A 22,068-nucleotide genomic window follows, 5' to 3' on the forward strand; every position below is an offset into this window, starting at 1 on the left:
TGCACAAAATACTGACAGTAGCCTTCAGAATGTTCACACGTACTTTCAAAATGCTCACACTCGCTTCCACGTTGCTCATAGTAGCCGAGTTTTCATTCATAATATCTAACATTCTGCTGATAGTGTAAGTTAAATGGTTCATAGTTGGTGTCAAAAGGCTCACATTTGCTGTCACATTCCTCACACAAGCCGTCAGAATGCTCAGATTTAAAGAAAAAGTGCTCATAGCTGCCGACCATTCGTTCATAATTGCCGACCAAGACCTTTCAGTAGCCATCAAAACGTTCATATTTGCCGACTTTTCATTCATAATTGCCGGCCAAGGCCTCACAGGTGCCGTAAAACGCTCATAGTTGCCGACTTTTCGATCCTAATTGCGGACGAAGGGCTCATAGTTGCCTACATAATGGTTCGTGCTCATCTTCAAAATACTCACAGTTGCCTTCAGAATGTTCAGACGTACTTTCTAAATGCTCACACTCGCTTCCACGTTGCTTATAGTTGCCGACTTTTCATTCATAGTCTATTATATAAAAGAGAACGCACAAATCCTTTGTTAGCTTATCACGCTAATACGGCTGAACCAATTTCTTTTATTTTTGGGGGGTTATTAGGATTTGGACCCTAGATGGTTTTTATCATATCACTTTAATTTTTAATTACCAGTGTCTTGAGATAATTGACCATTCAAGTGTCCATACGTACAAATCCTTTGTTATTAGTTCATCATAGGTAAAAATAAACGTATTTATATGCAACCCGCTTGACCGTGTCACTCGGCGGGTTAACATAAATGGCAGGCGCTATAATGTTAACATTTACTGCAATTTGAAAGCGAAAAAGTAAAAATTATCTAAGTAAGAAAGTTTATTGCGTTCCGGGGTGACCGCAGCGAAGCGGGGTGAACGCTGCTAGTATCTAATATTCTGCTGATAGTGTAAGTTAAATGGTTCATGGTTGCTGTCAAAAGGCTCACGGTTGCTTTCAGATTCCTCACACAAGCCGTTAGAATGCTCACATTTAAAGAAAAAGTGCTCATAGTTGCCGACCATTGGTTCATAATTGCCGACCAAGGCCTCACAGGTTCCGCCAAAACGGTCATAGTTGCCAACTTTTCCTTCATATTTGCGGACAAAGGGCTCATAGTTGCCTACATAATGGTTCGTGCTCATCTTTAAAATACTCATAGTTGCCTTCAGAATGTTCACACGTACTTTCAAAATGCTCACACTCGTTTCTACGTTGCTCATAGTTGCCGAAATTTCATTCATAATATCTAACATTCTGCTGATAGTGTAAGTTAATTGGTTCATGGTTGCTGTTAAAAGGCTCACAGTTGCCGTCAGATTCCTCACACAAGCCTTCAGAATGCTCAGTTTTAAAGAAAAAGTGCTCATAGTTGCCGACCATTCGTTCATATTTGCTTACCAAGGACTCACAGGTGCCGTCAAAACGCTCATAGGAGCCGGATTTTAGTTCATATTTGCGGACAAATTGCTCATAGTTGCCTACATAATGGTTCGTGCTCATCTTTAAAATACTCACAGTTGCCTTCAGAATGTTCACACGTTTTTTCAAAATGCTCACACTCGCTTCCACGATGCTCATACTTCCCGACTTTTCATTCATAATATCTAGCATACTGCTGATAGTGTAAGTAAATGGTTCATAGTTGCTGTCAAAACGCTCATATTTGCCGACTTTTCGTTCATAATTGCTGACCAAGGCCTCAAAGGTGCCGTCAAATCGCACATAATTGCCGACTTTTCGTTCATATTGGCGGACAAAGCACTAATAGTTGCCTACATAATGGTTCGTGCTCATCTTCAAAATACAGTTGCCTTCAGAATGTTGAGACGTACTTTCAAATTGCTCACACTCGATCCCACGGTGCTCATATTTGCCGAATTTTCATCCTTAATATCTAACTTACTGGGGATAGTATAAGTTAAATGGTTCGTGGTTGCTGCCAAAAGGCTCACAGTGGCGTCAGATTGCTCACACAAGCCGTCAGAATGCTCAGATTTAAAGAAAAAGTGCTCATAGTTGCCGATCATTCGTTCATAATTGCCGACCAAGGCCTCACAGGTGCCGTCAAAACGCTCATAGTGGCCGACTTTTCGTTCATAATTCCGAACAAAGGGCTCACAGTTGCCGTCAAAACGCGGATAGCTGCTGACTTTTCGTTCATAATTACCGACTAAGGCCTCCAGGTGCCGTCAAAACACTCATAACTGCCGACTTTTCGTTCATATTTGCGGACAAAGGGCTCATAGTTGCCTACATAATGGTTCTTGCTCATCTTAAAAATAATCACAGTTCCCTTCAGAATGTTCAGACGTACTTTCAAAATGCTCACACTCGATTCCACGGTGCTCATAGTTGCCGACATTTCATTCATAATATCTAACTTAGTGCTGATAGTGTAAGTTCAATGGTCCTTGGTTGCTGTCAAAAGGCTCACAGTTGCCATCAGATTCCTCACACAAGCCGTCACAATGCTCAGATTTAAAGAAAAAGTGCTCATAGTTGCCGACCATTGGTTCATAATTGCCGACCAAGGCCTCACAGGTTCCGCCAAAACGGTCATAGTTGCCAACTTTTCCTTCATATTTGCGGACAAAGGGCTCATAGTTGCCTACATAATGGTTCTTGCTCATCTTTAAAATAATCACAGTTCCCTTCAGAATGTTCAGACGTACTTTCAAAATGCTCACACTCGATTCCACGGTGCTCATAGTTGCCGACATTTCATTCATAATATCTAACTTAGTGCTGATAGTGTAAGTTCAATGGTCCATGGTTGCTGTCAAAAGGCTCACAGTTGCCATCAGATTCCTCACACAAGCCGTCACAATGCTCAGATTTAAAGAAAAAGTGCTCATAGTTGCCGACCATTGGTTCATAATTGCCGACCAAGGCCTCACACTAGCCGTCAAAACGCTCATAGTTGCCGACTTTTCATTCATAATTACCGACCAAGGCCTCACAGGTGCCGTAAGAACGCTCATAGTTGCCGAATTTTCGTGTCTAATTGCGGACAAAGGGCTCATAGTTTCCTACATAATGATTCGTGCTCATCTTCAAAATACTCACAGTTGCCCTCAGAATGTTCAGACATACTTTCAAAATGCTCATACTCGCTTCCACGTTGCTCATAGTTGCCGACTTTTCATTCATTATATCTAACACTAGCAGCGTTCACCCCGCTTCGCTGCGGTCACCCCGGAACGCAATAAACTTTCTTACTTAGATAATTTTTACTTTTTCGCTTTCAAATTGCAGTAAATGTTAACATTATAGCGCCTGTCATTTATGTTAACCCGCCGAGTGACACGGTCATGCGGGTTGCATATAAATACGTTTATTTTTACCTATGATGAACTAATAACAAAGGATTTGTACGTATGGACACTTGAATGGTCAATTATCTCAAGACACTGGTAATTAAAAATTAAAGTGATATGATAAAAACCATCTAGGGTCCAAATCCTAATAACCCCCCAAAAATAAAAGAAATTGGTTCAGCCGTATTCGCGTGATGAGCTAACAAAGGATTTGTGCGTTCTCTTTTATATAATAGATACTGCTGATAGTGTAAGTTAAATGGTTCATGGTTGCTGTCAAAACGCTCATAATTGCCGACTTTTCGTTCATAATTGAGGACAAAGGGCTATTAATTGCCTACATAATGGTTCGTGCTCATCTTCAAAATACTCTCAGTTGCCTTCAGAATGTTCAGACGTACTTTCAAATTGCTCACACTCGATCCCACAGTGCTCATATTTGCCGAATTTTCATCCTTAATATCTAACTTACTGGTGATAGTGTAAGTTAAATGGTTCGTGGTTGCTGCCAAAAGGCTCACAGTGGCGTCAGATTTTTCACACAAGCCGTCAGAATGCTCACATTTAAAGAGAAAATGCCCATAGTTGCCGACCATTCGTTCATAATTTCCCAACAGGACCTCTCAGTAGCCGTCAAAACGCTCATATTTGCCGACTTTTCGTTCATAATTGCCGAACAAGGCCTCAAAGGTGCCGTCAAATCGCACATAATTGCCTTCTTTTCGTTCATATTGGCGGACAAAGCGCTCATAGTTGCCTACATAATGGTTCGTGCTCATCTTCAAAATACTCACAGTTGCCTTCAGAATGTTCAGACGTACTTTCAAAATGCTCACACTCGCTCCCACGGTGCTAATAGTTGTCGACTTTTCAATCATAATATCTAACTTACTGCTGATATTGTAAGTTAAATGGTTAATGGTTGCTGTCAAAAGGCTCACATTTGCCGTCAGATTCCTCACACAAGCCTTCAGAATGCTCAGTTTTAAAGAAAATGTGCTCATGATTGCCGACCATTAGTTCATAATTGCCGACCAAGGACTCACAGGTGCCGTCAAAACGCTCATAGTAGCCGGATTTTAGTTCATATTTGCGGACAAAGGGCTCATAGTTGTCTACATAATGGTTCGTGCTCATCTTGAAAATACTCACAGTTGCCTTCAGAATGATCACACGTACTTTCAAAATGCTCAAACTCGCTTCCACGATGCTCATAGTTGCCGACTTTTCATTCATAATATCTAGCATACTGCTGATAGTGTAAGTTAAATGGTTTATGGTTGCTGTCAAAAGACACAGTTGCCGTCCGATTCCTCACACAAGCCGTCAGAATGCTCAGATTTAAAGAAAATGTGCTCATAGTGGCCGACCATTCGTTCATAATTGCCGACCAAGGCGTCACAGTAGCCGTCAAAACGTTCATAGTTCCCGACTTTCATTCGTAATTGCCAACCAAGGCCTCACAGGTGCCGTAAATCGCTCACATGTCCGACTTTTCGTTTCTAATTGCGGACAAAGGGCTCATAGTTGCCTACATAATGATTCGTCCTCATCTTCAAAATACCCACAGTTGCCTTCAGAAGGTTCAGACATACTTTCAAAATGCTCACACTCGCTTCCACGATGCTCATAGTTGCCGACTTTTCATTCATAATATCTAACTTACTGCTGATAGTGTAAGTTAAATGGTTCATGGTTGCTGTCAAAAGGCTCACATTTGCTGTCAGATTCCTCACACAAGGCGTCAGAATGCTCAGATTTAAAGAAAAAGTGCTCATAGTTGCTGACTTTTCGATCATAATTGCCGACAAAGGCCTCACAATAGCCGTCAAAACGCTCATAATATCCGACTTTTCGTTAATAATTGCTTACAAAGGGCTCATAGTTGCCTACATAATGATTCGTGCTCATCTTCAAAATACCCACAGTTGCCTTCAGAATGTTCAGACGTACTTTCAAATTGCTCACACTCAATTCCACGGTGCTCATAGTTGCCGAAATTTCATCGATAATATCTAACTTACTGCTGATAGTGTAAGTTAAATGGTTCATGGTTGCTGCCAAAAGGCTCACAGTGGCGTCAGATTCCTTACACAAGCCGTCAGAATGCTCACATTTAAAGAAAAAGTGCTCATTGTTCCTGACTTTTCATTCATAATTGCCGACCAAGGCCTCACAGGTGCCGTCAAAACCCTCATAGTTTCCGACTTTCGTTACTAATTCCGAACAAAGGGCTCACAGTTCCCGTCAAAACGCGGATAACTGCTGACTTTTCGTTCATAATTACCGACTAAGGCCTCACAGGTGCCGTCAAAACGCTCATAGGAGCCGGATTTTAGTTCATATTTGCGGACAAATTGCTCATAGTTGCCTACATAATGGTTCGTGCTCATCTTCAAAATACTCACAGTTGCCTTCAGAATATTCACACGTTTTTTCAAAATGCTCACACTCGCTTCCACGATGCACATAGTTGCCGACTTTTCATTCATAATATCTAGCATACTGCTGATAGTGTAAGTTAAGTGGTTCATGGTTGCTGTCAAAAGACTCACAGTTGCCGTCAGATTCCTCATACAAGCCGTCAGAATGTTCAGATTTAAAGAAAATATGCTCATAGTGGCCGACCATTCGTTCATAATTGCCGACCAAGGCCTCACACTAGCCGTCAAAACGCTCATAGTTGCCGACTTTTCATTCAGAATTACCGACCAAGGCCTCACAGGTGCCGTAACAACGCTCATAGTTGCCGAATTTTCGTGTCTAATTGCGGACAAAGGGCTCATAGTTTCCTACATAATCTTTCGTGCTCATCTTCAAAATACTCACAGTTGCCCTCAGAATGTTCACACATACTTTCAAAATGCTCATACTCGCTTCCACGTTGCTCATAGTTGCCGACTTTTCATTCATTATATCTAACATACTGCTGATAGTGTAAGTTAAATGGTTCATGGTTGCTGTCAAAGCGCTCATAATTGCCGACTTTTCGTTCATAATTGAGGACAAAGGGCTATTAATTGCCTACATAATGGTTCGTGCTCATCTTCAAAATACTCTCAGTTGCCTTCAGAATGTTCAGACGTACTTTCAAATTGCTCACACTCGATTCCACGGTGCTCATATTTGCCGAATTTTCATCCTTAATATCTAACTTACTGGGGATAGTGTAAGTTAAATGGTTCGTGGTTGCTGCCAAAAGGCTCACAGTGGCGTCAGATTCCTCACACAAGCCGTCAGAATGCTCACATTTAAAGAGAAAATGCCCATAGTTGCCGACCATTCGTTCATAATTTCCGAACAGGACATCTCAGTAGCCGTCAAAACGCTCATATTTGCCGACTTTTCGTTCGTAATTGCCGAACAAGGCCTCAAAGGTGCCGTCAAATCGCACATAATTGCCGACTTTTCGTTCATATTGGCGGACAAAGCGCTCATAGTTGCCTACATAATGGTTCGTGCTCATCTTCAAAATACTCACAGTTGCCTTCAGAATGTTCAGACGTACTTTCAAAATGCTCACACTCGCTCCCACGGTGCTAATAGTTGCCGACTTTTCAATCATAATATCTAACTTACTGCTGATATTGTAAGTTAAATGGTTAATGGTTGCTGTCAAAAGGCTCAAAGTTGCCGTCAGATTCCTCACACAAGCCGTCAGAATGCTCAGTTTTAAAGAAAATGTGCTCATGATTGCCGACCATTAGTTCATGATTGCCGACCAAGGACTCACAGGTGCCGTCAAAACGCTCATAGTAGCCGGATTTTAGTTCATATTTGCGGACAAAGGGCTCATAGTTGTCTACATAATGGTTCGTGCTCATCTTGAAAATACTCACAGTTGCCTTCAGAATGATCACACGTACTTTCAAAATGCTCAAACTCGCTTCCACGATGCTCATAGCTGCCGACTTTTCATTCATAATATCTAGCATACTGCTGATAGTGTAAGTTAAATGGTTTATGGTTGCTGTCAAAAGACACAGTTGCCGTCCGATTCCTCACACAAGCCGTCAGAATGCTCAGATTTAAAGAAAATGTGCTCATAGTGGCCGACCATTCGTTCATAATTGCCGACCAAGGCGTCACAGTTGCCGTCAAAACGTTCATAGTTGCCGACTTTCATTCCTAATTGCCAACCAAGGCCTCACAGGTGCCGTAAATCGCTCACATGTCCGACTTTTCGTTTCTAATTGCGGACAAAGGGCTCATAGTTGCCTACATAATGATTCGTGCTCATCTTCAAAATACCCACAGTTGCCTTCAGAAGGTTCAGACATACTTTCAAAATGCTCACACTCGCTTTCACGATGCTCATAGTTGCCGACTTTTCATTCATAATATCTAACTTACTGCTGATAGTGTAAGTTAAATGGTTCATGGTTGCTGTCAAAAGGCTCACATTTGCTGTCAGATTCCTCACACAAGGCGTCAGAATGCTCAGATTTAAAGAAAAATTGCTCATAGTTGCTGACAATTCGTTCATAATTGCGGACCAAGGCCTCACAGGTGCCGTCGAAAACGCTCATAATTGCCAGCTTTTTGTTCATATTTGCGGACAAAGGGCTCATAATTGCCTACATAATGGTTCGTGCTCATCTTCAAAATACTCACAGTTGCCTTCAGAATGTTCAGACGTACTTTCAAATTGCTCACGCTCAATTCCACGGTGCTCATAGTTGCCGAATTTTCATCGATAATATCTAACTTACTGCTGATAGTGTAAGTTAAATGGTTCATGGTTGCTGCCAAAAGGCTCACAGTGGCGTCAGGTTCCTTACACAAGCCGTCAGAGTGCTCACATTTAAAGAAAAAGTGCTCATAGTTGCTGACTTTTCGATCATAATTGCCGACAAAGGCCTCACAATAGCCGTCAAAACGCTCATAATTGCCGACTTTTCGTTCATAATTCCGAACAAAGTGCTAATAGTTGCCTATATAATGGTTCGTGCTCATCTTCAAAATACTCACAGTTGCCTTCAGAATGGTCAGTCTTTCTTTCGAAATGCTCACATTCGCTTCCACGTTGCTCATAGTTCCCGACTTTTCATTAATAATATCTAACATACTCCTGATAGTGTAAGTTAATTGGTTCATGGTTGCTGTCAAAAGACTCACAGTTACTGTCAGATTCCTCACACAAGCCGTCAGAATGCTCAGATTTAAAGAAAATGTGCTCATAGTTGCCGACCATTCGTTCATAATTGCCAACCAAGGCCTCACAGTAGCCTTCAAAACGCTCGTAGTTGCCGAATTTTCATTCATAATTGCGACCAAGGCCTCACAGGTGCTGTATAAACGCTCATAGTTGCCGAATTTTCGTTCCTAATTTCGGACAAAGGGCTCATAGTTGCCTACATAATGGTTCGTGCTCATCCTCAAAATACTCACAGTTGCCTTTAGAATGTTTCACGTACTTTCAAAATGCTGACACTCGCTTCCACGATGCTCATAGTTGCCGACTTTCGATTCATAATATCTAACATTCTGCTGATAGTGTAAGTTAAATGGTTCATGGTTGCTGTCAAAAGGCTCACATTTGTTTTCCCATTCCTCACACAAGCCGTCAGAATGCTCAGATTTAAAGAAAAAGTGCTCATAGTTGCCGACCATTCGTTCATAATTGCCGACCAAGGCATCACAGTAGCCGTCAAAACGCTCATAGTTGCCGACTTTTCATTCATAATTGCCGACCAAAACCTCACAGGTGCCGCCAAAACGCTCATAGTTGCCGACTTTTCGTACATAATTGCGGACAAAGGGCTCATAGTTTCCTACATAATGGTTCGTGCTAATCTTCAAAATACTCACAGTTGCCTTTAGAATGTTCAGTCGTACTTTCAAAATGCTCACACTCGCTTCCACGTTGCTCAAAGTTGCCGACTTTTCATTCATAATATCTAACATACTGCTGATAGTGTAAGTTAAATGGTTCATGGTTGCTGTCAAAAGACTCACAGTTGCCGTCCGATTCCTCACACAAAGCGTCAGAATGCTCACATTTAAAGAAAAAGTGCTCATAGTGGCTGACTTTTCGTTCATAATTGCCGACCAAGGCCTCACAGTAGCCTTTAAAACGCTCATAATTGCCGACTTTTCGTTCATAATTGCGGACAAAGGGCTCATAGTTGCCTACATAATGGTTCGTGCTCATCTTCAAAATACTCACAGTTGCCTTCAGAATGTTCAGTCGTACTTTCAAAATGCTCACACTCGCTTCCACGTTGCTCAAAGTTGCCGACTTTTCATTCATAATATCTAACATACTGCTGATAGTGTAAGTTAAATGGTTCATGGTTGCTGTCAAAAGACTCACAGTTGCCGTCAGATTACTCACACAAGCCGTCAGAATGCTCAGATTTAAAGAAAAACTGCTCATAGTTGCCAACCATTCGTTCATAAATGCCGACCAAGGCCTCACAATTGCTTTCAAAACGCTCATAGTTGGCGGATTTTCGTTCATATTTGCGGACAAAGGGCTCATATTTGCCTACATAATGGTTCGTGCTCGTCTTCTAAATACTCACAGTTGCCTTCAGAATGTAAACACGTACTTTCAAAACGCTCACACTCGATTCCACGATGCTCATAGTTGCCGACTTTCCATTCATAATATCTAGCATACTGCTGATAGTGTAACTTAAATGGTTTATGGTTGTTGTCAAAAGACACATTTGCCGTCCTATTCCTCACACAAGCCGTCAGAATGCTCAGATTTAAAGAAAAACTGCTCATAGTTGCCAATCATTCGTTCATAAATGCCGACCAAGGCCTCACAATTGCTTTCAAAACGCTCATAGTTGGCGGATTTTCGTTCATATTTGCGGACAAAGGGCTCATATTTGCCTACATAATGGTTCGTGCTCGTCTTCTAAATACTCACAGTTGCCTTCAGAATGTAAACACGTACTTTCAAAATGCTCACACTCGATTCCACGATGCTCAAAGTTGCCGACTTTTCATTCATAATATCTAACTTACTGCTGATAGTGTAAGTTAAATGGTTAATGGTTACTGCCAAAAGGGTCACAGTGGCCTCAGATTCCTCACACAAGCCGTCAGAATGCTCACATTTAAAGAAAAAGTGCTTAGTTACTGACTCTTCGTTCATAATTGCCGACCAAGGCCTCAGAGTTGCTGTATAAACGCTCATAGTTGCCGAATTTTCGTTATTAATTTCGGACAAAGGGCTCATAGTTGCCTACATAATGGTTCGTGCTCATCCTCAAAATACTCACAGTTGCCTCTAGAATGTTCCACGTGCTTTCAAAATGCTGACACTCGCTTCCACGATGCTCATAGTTGCCGACTTTGCATTCATAATCTCTAACATTCTGCTGATAGTGTAAGTTAAATGGTTCATGGTTGCTCTCAAAAGGGTCACATTTGCTTTCACATTCCTCACACAAGCCGTCAGAATGCTCAGATATAAAGAAAAAGTGCTCAAAGTTGCCGATCATTCGTTCATAATTGCCGACCAAGGTCTCACAGTAGCCGTCAAAACGCTCATAGTTTCCGACTTTTCATTCATAATTGCCGACCAAGGCCTCACAGGTGCCGTCAAAACCCTCATAGTTGGCGACTTTTCGTTACTAATTGCGGACAAAGGGCTCATAGTTGCCTACATAATGGTTCGTGCTCATCTTCAAAATACTCACAGTTGCCTTCAGAATGTTCAAACGTACTTTCAAATTCTCACACTCGCTTCCACTTTGCTCTTAGTTGCCGACTTTTCATTCATAATATCTCACATTCTGCTAATAGCGTAAGTTAAATGGTTCATGGTTGCTGAGAAAAGGCTCACATTTGCCGTCAGATTCCTCACACAAGCCGTCAGAATGCTCACATTTAAAGAAAATGTGCTCATAGTTGCCGATCATTCGTTCATAATTGCCGACCAAGTCTTCACCGTAGCCGTCAGAACGCTCATAGTTGCCGACTTTTCGTTACTAATTGCGGACAAAGGCCTCATAGTTGTCTACATAATGGTTCGTGCTCATCTTCAAAATACTCACAGTTGCCTTCAGAATGTTCAGACGTACTTTCAAATTGCTCACACTCGAATTCCACGGTGCACATAGTTGCCGAATTTTCATCCATAGTATGTAACTTACTGCTGATAATGTAAGTTAAATGGTTCGTGGTTGCTGCCAAAACGCTCACAGTTGCCGTCAGTATCCTCACACAAGCCGTCAGAATGATAAGATTTAAAGAAAAAGTGCTCATAGTTGCTGACTTTTCGTTCATAATTGCCGAACAAGGTCTCACAGGTGCCGTAAAAACGCTCATAGTTGCCGGATTTTAGTTCATATTCGCGGACAAAGGGCTCACAGTTGCCTACATAATGGTTCGCGCTAATCTTCAAAATACTCACAGTTGCCTTCTGAATGTTCACACGCACTTTCAAAATGCTCACACTCGCTTCCACGATACTCATAGTTGCCGACTTTCCATTCATAGTATCAAAAATACTGTTGATAGTGTAAGTTAAATGGTTCATGGTTGCTATGGAAAGGCTCACAGTTGCCGTCAGATTCCTCACACAAGCCGTCAGAATGCTCACATTTAAAGAAAAAGTGCTCATAGTGGCCGACCATTCGTTCATAATTGCCGACCAAGGCCTCAGAGTAGCCGTCAAAACGCTCATAGTTGCCGAATTTTCATTCATAATTGCCGACCAAGGCCTCACAGGTGCCGTAAAAACGCTCATAGTTGCCGAATTTTCGTTCCTAATTGCGAACAAATGGCTCATAGTTGCCTCATAATGGTTCGTGCTCATTCTCAAAATCCTCACAGTTGCCTTCAGAATGTTCAGACGTACTTTCAAAATGCTCACATTCGCTTCCACGATGCTCATAGTTGCCGACTTTCCATTCATAGTATCAAAAATACTGTTGATAGTGTAAGTTAAATGGTTCATGGTTGCTATGGAAAGGCTCACTGTTGCCGTCAGATTCCTCACACAAGCCGTCAGAATGCTCAGATTTAAAGAAAAAGTGCTCATAGTTGCAGACCATTCGTTCATAATTGCTGACCAAGACCTCACAGTAGCCGTCAAAACGCTCATAGTTGCCGACTTTTCGTTCATAATTGCCGACCTAGGCCTAACGGGTGCCGTCAAAACGCTCATAATATCCGACTTTTCGTTCATAATTGCGAACAAAGGGCTCATAGTTGCCTACATAATGGTTCGTTGTTATCTTCAAAATACTCACATTTGCCTTCAGAATTTTCAGACGTACTTTTAAAATGCTCACACACGCTTCCACGGTGCTCATAGTTGCCGACTTTTCATTCATAATATCTATTTTACTGCTGATATTGTAAGTTAAATCGTTCATGGTTGCTGTCAAAAGGCTCACAGTTGGTTACAGATTCCTCACACAAGCCGTCAGAATGCTCAGATTTAAAGAAAAAGTGCTCATAGTTGCAGACCATTCGTTCATAATTGCCGACCAAGACCTCACAGTAGCCTTCAAAACGCTCATAGTTGCCGACCATTCGTTCATAATTGCCGACCAAGGCCTCACAGGTGCCGTCAAAACGCTCATACTTACCGAAATTTCGTTCATAATTGCGGACAACGGGCTCATAGTTGCCTACATAAAGGTTCGTGCTCATCTTCAAAATACTCACAGTTGCCTTCAGAATGTTCACGCGCACTTTCAAAATGATCACACTCGCTTCCACGGTGCTCATAGTACCGACGATTCGTTCATATTGCCGACCAAGGCATCACACCTGCCGTCAAAACGCTCATAGCTGCTGACTTTTCTTTCATAATTGCCGACCAAGGCCTAAAAGGTGCCGTCAAATCGGTCATATGTCCGACTTTTCGTTCATAATTGCGGGCAAAGGGCTCATAGTTGCCTACATAATGGTTCGTTCTCATTTTCGAAATACTTACAGTTGCCTTCAGAATGTTCACTCGTACTTTCAAAATGCTCACACTCACTTCCACGGTGCTCCATTTTGTCGACATTTCATTCATAATATCTAACTTACTGCTGATATTGTAAGTTAAATGGTTCATGGTTGCTGTCAAAAGGCTCACAGTTGCCGTCAGATTTTTCACACAAGTCGTCAGAATTCTCAGATTTGAAGAAAAAGTGCTCATAGTCGCCGACCACTCGTTCATAATTGCCGACCAAGGCCTCACAGGTGCCGTCAAAACGCTCATAGTTGCCGGATTTTCGTTCATATTTGCGGACAAAGGGCTCATAGTTGCCTACATAATGGTTCGTGCTCATCTTCAAAATACTCAAAGTTGCCTTCAGAATGTTCACACGTACTTTCAAAATGATCACACTCGCTTCCACGATGCTCATAGTTGCCGACTTTTCATTCATAATATCTAACTTACTGCTGATATTGTAAGCTAAATGGTTCATGGTTGCTGTCAAAAGACACAGTTGCCGTCAGATTCTTCACACCAGCCGCCAGAATGCTCACATTTAAAGAAAAAGTGCTCATAGTTGCCGACCATTCGTTCGTAATTGCCGACCAAGGCCTCACAGTAGCAGACAAAACGCTCAAAGTTGCCGACTATTCATTCATATTTGCCGACCAAGGCCTCACAGGTGACGTCAATACGCTCATAGTTGCCGACTTTTCGTTCCTAATTGCGGAGAAAGGGCTCATAGTTTCCTACATAATGGTTCGTGCTCTTCTTCAAAATACTCAAAGTTGCCTTCAGAATGTTCACACGTACTTTCAAAATGCTCACACTCGATTCCACGGTGCTCATAGTTGCCGAATTTTCATCCATAATATCTAACTTACTGGGGATAGTGTAAGTTAAATGGTTTGTGCTTGCTGCCAAAAGGCTCACAGTGGCGTCAGATTCCTCACACAAGCCGTCAGAGTGCTCACATTTAAAGAAAAAGTGCTCATATTTGCTGACTGTTCGTTCATAATTGCCGACAAAGGCCTCACAATAGCCGTCAAAACGCTCATAATATCCGACTTTTCGTTAATAATTGCTTACAAAGGGCTTAGTTGCCTACATAATGGTTCGTGCTCATCTTGAAAATACTCACAGTTGCATTCAGAATGTTCAGTCGTACTTTCAAAATGCTCACACTCGCTTCCACGTTGCTCAAAGTTGCCGACTTTTCATTCATAATATCTAACATACTGCTGATAGTGTAAGTTAAATGGTTCATGGTTGCTGTCAAAAGACTCACAGTTGCCGTCAGATTCCTCACACAAGCCGTCAGAATGCTCAGATTTAAAGAAAAACTGCTCATATGTCCAACCATTCGTTCATAAATGCCGACCAAGGCCTCACAATTCCTTTCAAAACGCTCATAGTTGGCGGATTTTCGTTCATATTTGCGGACAAAGGGCTCATATTTGCCTACATAATGGTTCGTGCTCGTCTTCTAAATACTCACAGTTGCCTTCAGAATGTAAACACGTACTTTCAAAATGCTCACACTCGATTCCACGATGCTCATAGTTGCCGACTTTCCATTCATAATATCTAGCATACTGCTGATAGTGTAACTTAAATGGTTTATGGTTGTTGTCAAAAGACACATTTGCCGTCCGATTCCTCACACAAGCCGTCAGAATGCTCAGATTTAAAGAAAAACTGCTCATAGTTGCCAACCATTCGTTCATAAATGCCGACCAAGGCCTCACAGTAGCCGTCAAAACGCTCATAGTTGCCGACTTTTCATTCATAATTGCCGACCAAGGCCTCACAGGTGCCGTAAAAACGCTCATAGTTGCCGAATTTTCGTTCTTAATTGCGGACAAAAAGCTCATAATTGCCTACATAATGATTCGTGCTCATCTTCAAAATACTCGCAGTTGCCTTCAGAATGTTCAGTCATACTATCAAAATGCTCACACTCGCTTCCACGTTGCATATAATTGCCGACTTTCCATGCATAATATCTAACTTACTGCTGGTAGTGTAAGTTAAATGGTTAATGGTGGCTGCCAAAAGGGTCACAGTGGCCTCAGATTCCTCACACAAGCCGTCAGAATGCTCACATTTAATGAAAAAGTGCTTAGTTGCTGACTTTTCGTTCATAATTGCCGACCAAGGCCTCAGAGTTGCTGTATAAACGCTCATAGTTGCCGAATTTTCGTTATTAATTTCGGACAAAGGGCTCATAGTTGCCTACATAATGGTTCGTGCTCATCCTCAAAATACTCACAGTTGCCTCTAGAATGTTCCACGTGCTTTCAAAATGCTGACACTCGCTTCCACGATGCTCATAGTTGCCGACTTTCCATTCATAATCTCTAACATTCTGCTGATAGTGTAAGTTAAATGGTTCATGGTTGCTCTCAAAAGGGTCACATTTGCTTTCACATTCCTCACACAAGCCGTCAGAATGCTCAGATATAAAAAAAAGTGCTCATAGTTGCCGACCATTCGTTCATAATTGCCGACCAAGGCATCACAGTAGCCGTCAAAACGCTCATAGTTGCCAACTTTTCATTCATAATTGGCGACCAAAGCCTCACAGGTGCCGCCAAAACGCTCATAGTTGCCGACTTTTCGTTACTAATTGCGGACAAAGGGCTCATAGTTGTCTACATAATGGTTCGTGCTAATCTTCAAAATACTCACAGTTGCCTTCAGAATGTTCACACGTATTTTCAAAATGCTCACACTCGCTTCCACGATGCTCATAGTTACCGACTTTTCATTCATAATATCTAGCATACTGCTGATAGTGTAAGATAAATGGTTTATGGCTGCTGTGAAAAGACACAGTTGCCGTCCGATTCCTCACACAAAGCGTCGGAATGCTCAGATTTAAAAAAAGTGCTCATAGTTTCCGACCATTCGTTCATTATTGCCAACCAAGGCCTCACAGGTGCCGTCAAAACGCTCATAGTTGTCGAATTTTCCTTCATAATTCCGAACAAAGGGCTCATAGTTGCCTACATAATGGTTCGTTCTCATCTTCAAAATACTCACAGTTGCCTTCAGAATGTTCCGACGTACTTTCAAATTCCTCACACTGGATTCCACGGTGCTCATAGTTGTCGAATTTTCATCCATAATATCTAACTTACTGCTGATAGTGTAAGTTAAATGGTTCATAGTTGCTTCCAAAAGGCTCACAGTTGCCGTCAGTATCCTCACACAAGCCGTCAGAATGCTCAGATTTAAAAAAGTGCTCATAGTTTCCGACCATTCATTCATAATTGCCAACCAAGGCCTCACAGGTGCCGTCAAAACGCTCATAATGGCCGAATTTCCCTTTATAATTCCGAACAAAGTGAAAATAGTTGCCTATATAATGGTTCGTGCTCATCTTCAAAATACTCACAGTTGCCTTCAGAATGTTCAGACGTACTTTCAAAATGCTCACACTCGCTTCCACGTTGCTTATAGTTGCCGACTTTTCATTCATAATATCTAATATTCTGCTGATAGTGTAAGTTAAATGGTTCATGGTAGCTGTCAAAAGGCTCACGGTTGCTTTCAGATTCCTCACACAAGCCGTCAGAATGCTCAGATTTAAAGAAAAAGTGCTCATAGTTGCCGACCATTGGTTCATAATTGCCGACCAAGGCCTCACAGGTTCCGCCAAAACGGCCATAGTTGCCAACCTTTCCTTCATATTTGCGGACAAAGGGCTCATAGTTGCCTACATAATGGTTCCTGCTCATCTTCAAAATACTCATAGTTGCCTTCAGAATGTTCACACGTACTTTCAAAATGCTCACACTCATTACCACGTTGCTCATAGTTGCCGAAATTTCATTCATAATACCTAACATTCTGCTGATAGTGTAAGTTAATTGGTTCATGGTTGCTGTTAAAAGGCTCACAGTTGCCGTCAGATTCCTCACACAAGCCTTCAGAATGCTCAGTTTTAAAGAAAAAGTGCTCATAGTTGCCGACCATTCGTTCATATTTGCTTACCATGGACTCACAGGTGCCGTCAAAACGCTCATAGTTCCCGGCTTTTCGTTCATATTTGCGGACAAAGGGCTCAGAGTTGCCTACATAATGGTTCGATCCCATCCTCAAAATACTCACAGTTGCCTTCAGAATGTTCACACGTACTTTCAAAATGGTCACACTCGCTTCCATGGTGCTCATAGCTGCCGACTTTTCATTCATAATATCTAACTTACTTCTGATATTGTAAGTAAAATGGTTCATGGTTGTTGTCAAAGGCTCACAGTTGCCGTCGGATTCCTCTCACAAGCCGTCAGAATTTTCAGATTTAAAGAAAAATTGCTCAAAGTTGCCGATCATTCGTTCATAATTGCCGACCAAGGCCTCACAGTAGCCGTCAAAACGCTCATAGTTTCCGACTTTTCATTCATAATTGCCGACCAAGGCCTCACAGGTGCCGTCAAAACCCTCATAGTTGGCGACTTTTCGTTACTAATTGCGGACAAAGGGCTCATAGTTGCCTACATAATGGTTCGTGCTCATCTTCAAAATACTCACAGTTGCCTTCAGAATGTTCAAACGTACTTTCAAATTCTCACACTCGCTTCCACTTTGCTCTTAGTTGCCCACTTTTCATTCATAATATCTAACATACTGCTGATAGTGTAAGTTAAATGGTTCATGGTTGCGGTCAAAAGACTCACAGTTGCCGTCAGATTCCTCACACAAGCCGTCAGAGTGCTCAGATTTAAAGAAAAAGTGCTCATAGTTGCCGACTATTCGTTCATAATTGCCGACCTAGTCCTCACAAGTGCCGTGAAAACGCTCATATTTGCCGGATTTCCGTTCATTTTTGCGGACAAAGGGCTCATAGTTGCCTACATAATGGTTCGTGCTCATCCTCAAAATACTCATAGTTGCCTTCAGAATGTTCACACGTACTTTCAAAATGCTCACACTCGATTCCACGTTGCTCATAGTAGCCGACTTTTCATTCATAATATCTAACATACTGCTGATAGTGTAAGTTAAATGGTTCATGGTTGCTGTCAAAAACTCACAGTTGCCGTCAGATTCCTCACACAAGCCGTCAGAGTGCTCAGATTTAAAGAAAAAGTGCTCATAGTTCCGACTATTCGTTCATAATTGCCGACCTAGTCCTCACAAGTGCCGTGAAAACGCTCATATTTGCCGGATTTCCGTTCATTTTTGCGGACAAAGGGCTCATAGTTGCCTACATAATGGTTCGTGCTCATCCTCAAAATACTCATAGTTGCCTTCAGAATGTTCACACGTACTTTCAAAATGCTCACACTCGCTTCCACGTTGTTCATAGTAGCCGACTTTTCATTCATAATATCTCACATTCTGCTAATAGCGTAAGTTAAATGGTTCATGGTTGCTGAGAAAAGGCTCACATTTGCCGTCAGATTCCTCACACAAGCCATCAGAATGCTCACATTTAAAGAAAATGTGCTCATAGTTGCCGATCATTCGTTCATAATTGCCGACCAAGTCTTCACCGTAGCTGTCAAAACGCTCATAGTTGCCGACTTTTCGTTACTAATTGCGGACAAAGGCCTCATAGTTGTCTACATAATGTTCGTGTTCATCTTCAAAATACTCACAGTTGCCTTCAGAATGTTCAGACGTACTTTCAAATTGCTCACACTCGATTCCACGGTGCACATAGTTGCCGAATTTTCATCCATAGTATGTAACTTACTGCTGATAATGTAAGTTAAATGGTTCGTGGTTGCTGCCAAAACGCTCACAGTTGCCGTCAGTATCCTCACACAAGCCGTCAGAATGACAAGATTTAAAAAAAAAAGTGCTCATAGTTGCTGACTTTTCGTTCATAATTGCCGAACAAGGTCTCACAGGTGCCGTAAAAACGCTCATAGTTGCCGGATTTTAGTTCATATTCGCGGACAAAGGGCTCACAGTTGCCTACATAATGGTTCGCGCTAATCTTCAAAATACTCACAGTTGCCTTCTGAATGTTCACACGCACCTTCAAAATGCTCACACTCGCTTCCACGATACTCATAGTTGCCGACATTTCATTCATAATATCTAACATACTGCTATAATGTAAGTAAATGGTTCATGGTTGCTGTCAAAAGACTCACAATTGCCGTCAGATTCCTCACACAAGCCGTCAGAATGCTCAGATTTAAAGAGAAAATGTTCATAGTGGCCGACCATTCGTTCATAATTGCCGACCAAGACCTCACAGTAGTCGTCAAAACGCTCATAGTTGCCGACTTTTCGTTCATAATTGCCGACCTAGGCCTAACGGGTGCCGTGAAAACGCTCATAATATCCGACTTTTCGTTCATAATTGCGAACAAAGGGCTCATAGTTGCCTACATAATGGTTCGTTCTTATCTTCAAAATACTCACATTTGCCTTCAGAATTTTCAGACGTACTTTTAAAATGCTCACACACGCTTCCACGGTGCTCATAGTTGCCGACTTTTCATTCATAATATCTATTTTACTGCTGATATTGTAAGTTAAATCGTTCATGGTTGCTGTCATAAGGCTCACAGTTGGTTACAGATTCCTCACACAAGCCGTCAGAATGCTCAGATTTAAAGAAAAAGTGCTCATAGTTGCAGACCATTCGTTCATAATTGCCGACCAAGACCTCACAGTAGCCGTCAAAACGCTCATAGTTGCCGACCATTCGTTCATAATTGCCGACCAAGGCCTCACAGGTGCCGTCAAAACGCTCATACTTACCGAATTTTCGTTCATAATTGCGGACAACGGGCTCATAGTTGCCTACATAAAGGTTCGTGCTCATCTTCAAAATACTCACAGTTGCCTTCAGAATGTTCACGCGCACTTTCAAAATGATCACACTCGCTTCCACGGTGCTCATAGTACCGACGATTCGTTCATATTGCCGACCAAGGCATCACACCTTCCGCGAAAACGCTCATAGCTGCTGACTTTTCTTTCATAATTGCCGACCAAGGCCTAAAAGGTGCCGTCAAAACGGTCATATGTCCGACTTTTCGTTCATAATTGCGGGCAAAGGGCTCATAGTTGCCTACATAATGGTTAGTTCTCATTTTTAAAATACTTACAGTTGCCTTCAGAATGTTCACTCGTACTTTCAAAATGCTCACACTCACTTCCACGGTGCTCCATTTTGTCGACATTTCATTCATAATATCTAACTTACTGCTGATATTGTAAGTTAAATGGTTCATGGTTGCTGTCAAAAGGCTCACAGTTGCCGTCAGATTTTTCACACAAGTCGTCAGAATGCTCAGATTTGAAGAAAAAGTGCTCATAGTTGCCGACCACTCGTTCATAATTGCCGACCAAGGCCTCACAGGTGCCGTCAAAACGCTCATAGTTGCCGGATTTTCGTTCATATTTGCGGACAAAGGGCTCATAGTTGCCTACATAATGGTTTGTGCTCATCTTCAAAATACTCAAAGTTGCCTTCAGAATGTTCACACGTACTTTCAAAATGATCACACTCGCTTCCACGATGCTCATAGTTGCCGACTTTTCATTCATAATATCTAACTTACTGCTGATATTGTAAGCTAAATGGTTCATGGTTGCTGTCAAAAGACACAGTTGCCGTCAGATTCTTCACACCAGCCGCCAGAATGCTCACATTTAAAGAAAAAGTGCTCATAGTTGCCGACCATTCGTTCGTAATTGCCGACCAAGGCCTCACAGTAGCAGACAAAACGCTCAAAGTTGCCGACTATTCATTCATATTTGCCGACCAAGGCCTCACAGGTGACGTCAATACGCTCATAGTTGCCGACTTTTCGTTCCTAATTGCGGAGAAAGGGCTCATAGTTTCCTACATAATGGTTCGTGCTCTTCTTCAAAATACTCAAAGTTGCCTTCAGAATGTTCACACGTACTTTCAAAATGCTCACACTCGATTCCACGGTGCTCATAGTTGCCGAATTTTCATCCATAATATCTAACTTACTGGGGATAGTGTAAGTTAAATGGTTTGTGTTTGCTGGCAAAAGGCTCACAGTGGCGTCAGATTCCTCACACAAGCCGTCAGAGTGCTCACATTTAAAGAAAAAGTGCTCATATTTGCTGACTTTTCGTTCATAATTGCCGACAAAGGCCTCACAATAGCCGTCAAAACGCTCATAATATCCGACTTTTCGTTAATAATTGCTTACAAAGGGCTCATAGTTGCCTACATAATGGTTCGTGCTCATCTTGAAAATACTCACAGTTGCATTCAGAATGTTCACACGTGCTTTCAAAATGCACACTCGCTTCCACGATGCTCATAGTTGCCGACCTTTCATTCATAATATCTAACATACTGCTGATAGTGAAAGATAAATGGTTTATGGTTGCTGTCAAAAGACACAGTTGCCGTCAGATTCCTCACCCAAGCAGTCAGAGTGCTCACATTTAAAGAAAAAGTGCTCATAGTTGCTGACCATTCGTTCATAATTTCAGAACAGGACCTCTCAGTAGCCGTCAAAACGTTCATATTTGCCGACTTTTCGTTCATAATTGCCGACCAAGGCCTCAAAGATGCCGTCAAAAGGCTCATAATTGCCGACTTTTCGTTCATTTTGGCGGACAAAGGGATCATAGTTGCCTACATAATGGTTCCTGCTCATCTTCAAAATACTCAAAGTTGCCTTCAGAATGTTCAGACGTACTTTCAAATTGCTCACACTCGATTCCACGATGCTCATAGTTGCCGAATTTTCATCGATAATATCTAACTTACTGCTGATAGTGTAAGTTAAATGGTTCATGATTGCTGCCAAAAGGCTCACAGTGGCGTCAGATTCCTCACACAAGCCGTCAGAATGCTCACATTTAAAG

This window comes from Thermobia domestica, chromosome 6 (assembly GCF_964235325.1).
Source record: "Thermobia domestica chromosome 6, izTheDome1.hap1.1, whole genome shotgun sequence".
NCBI classification, from domain to species: domain Eukaryota; kingdom Metazoa; phylum Arthropoda; class Insecta; order Zygentoma; family Lepismatidae; genus Thermobia; species Thermobia domestica.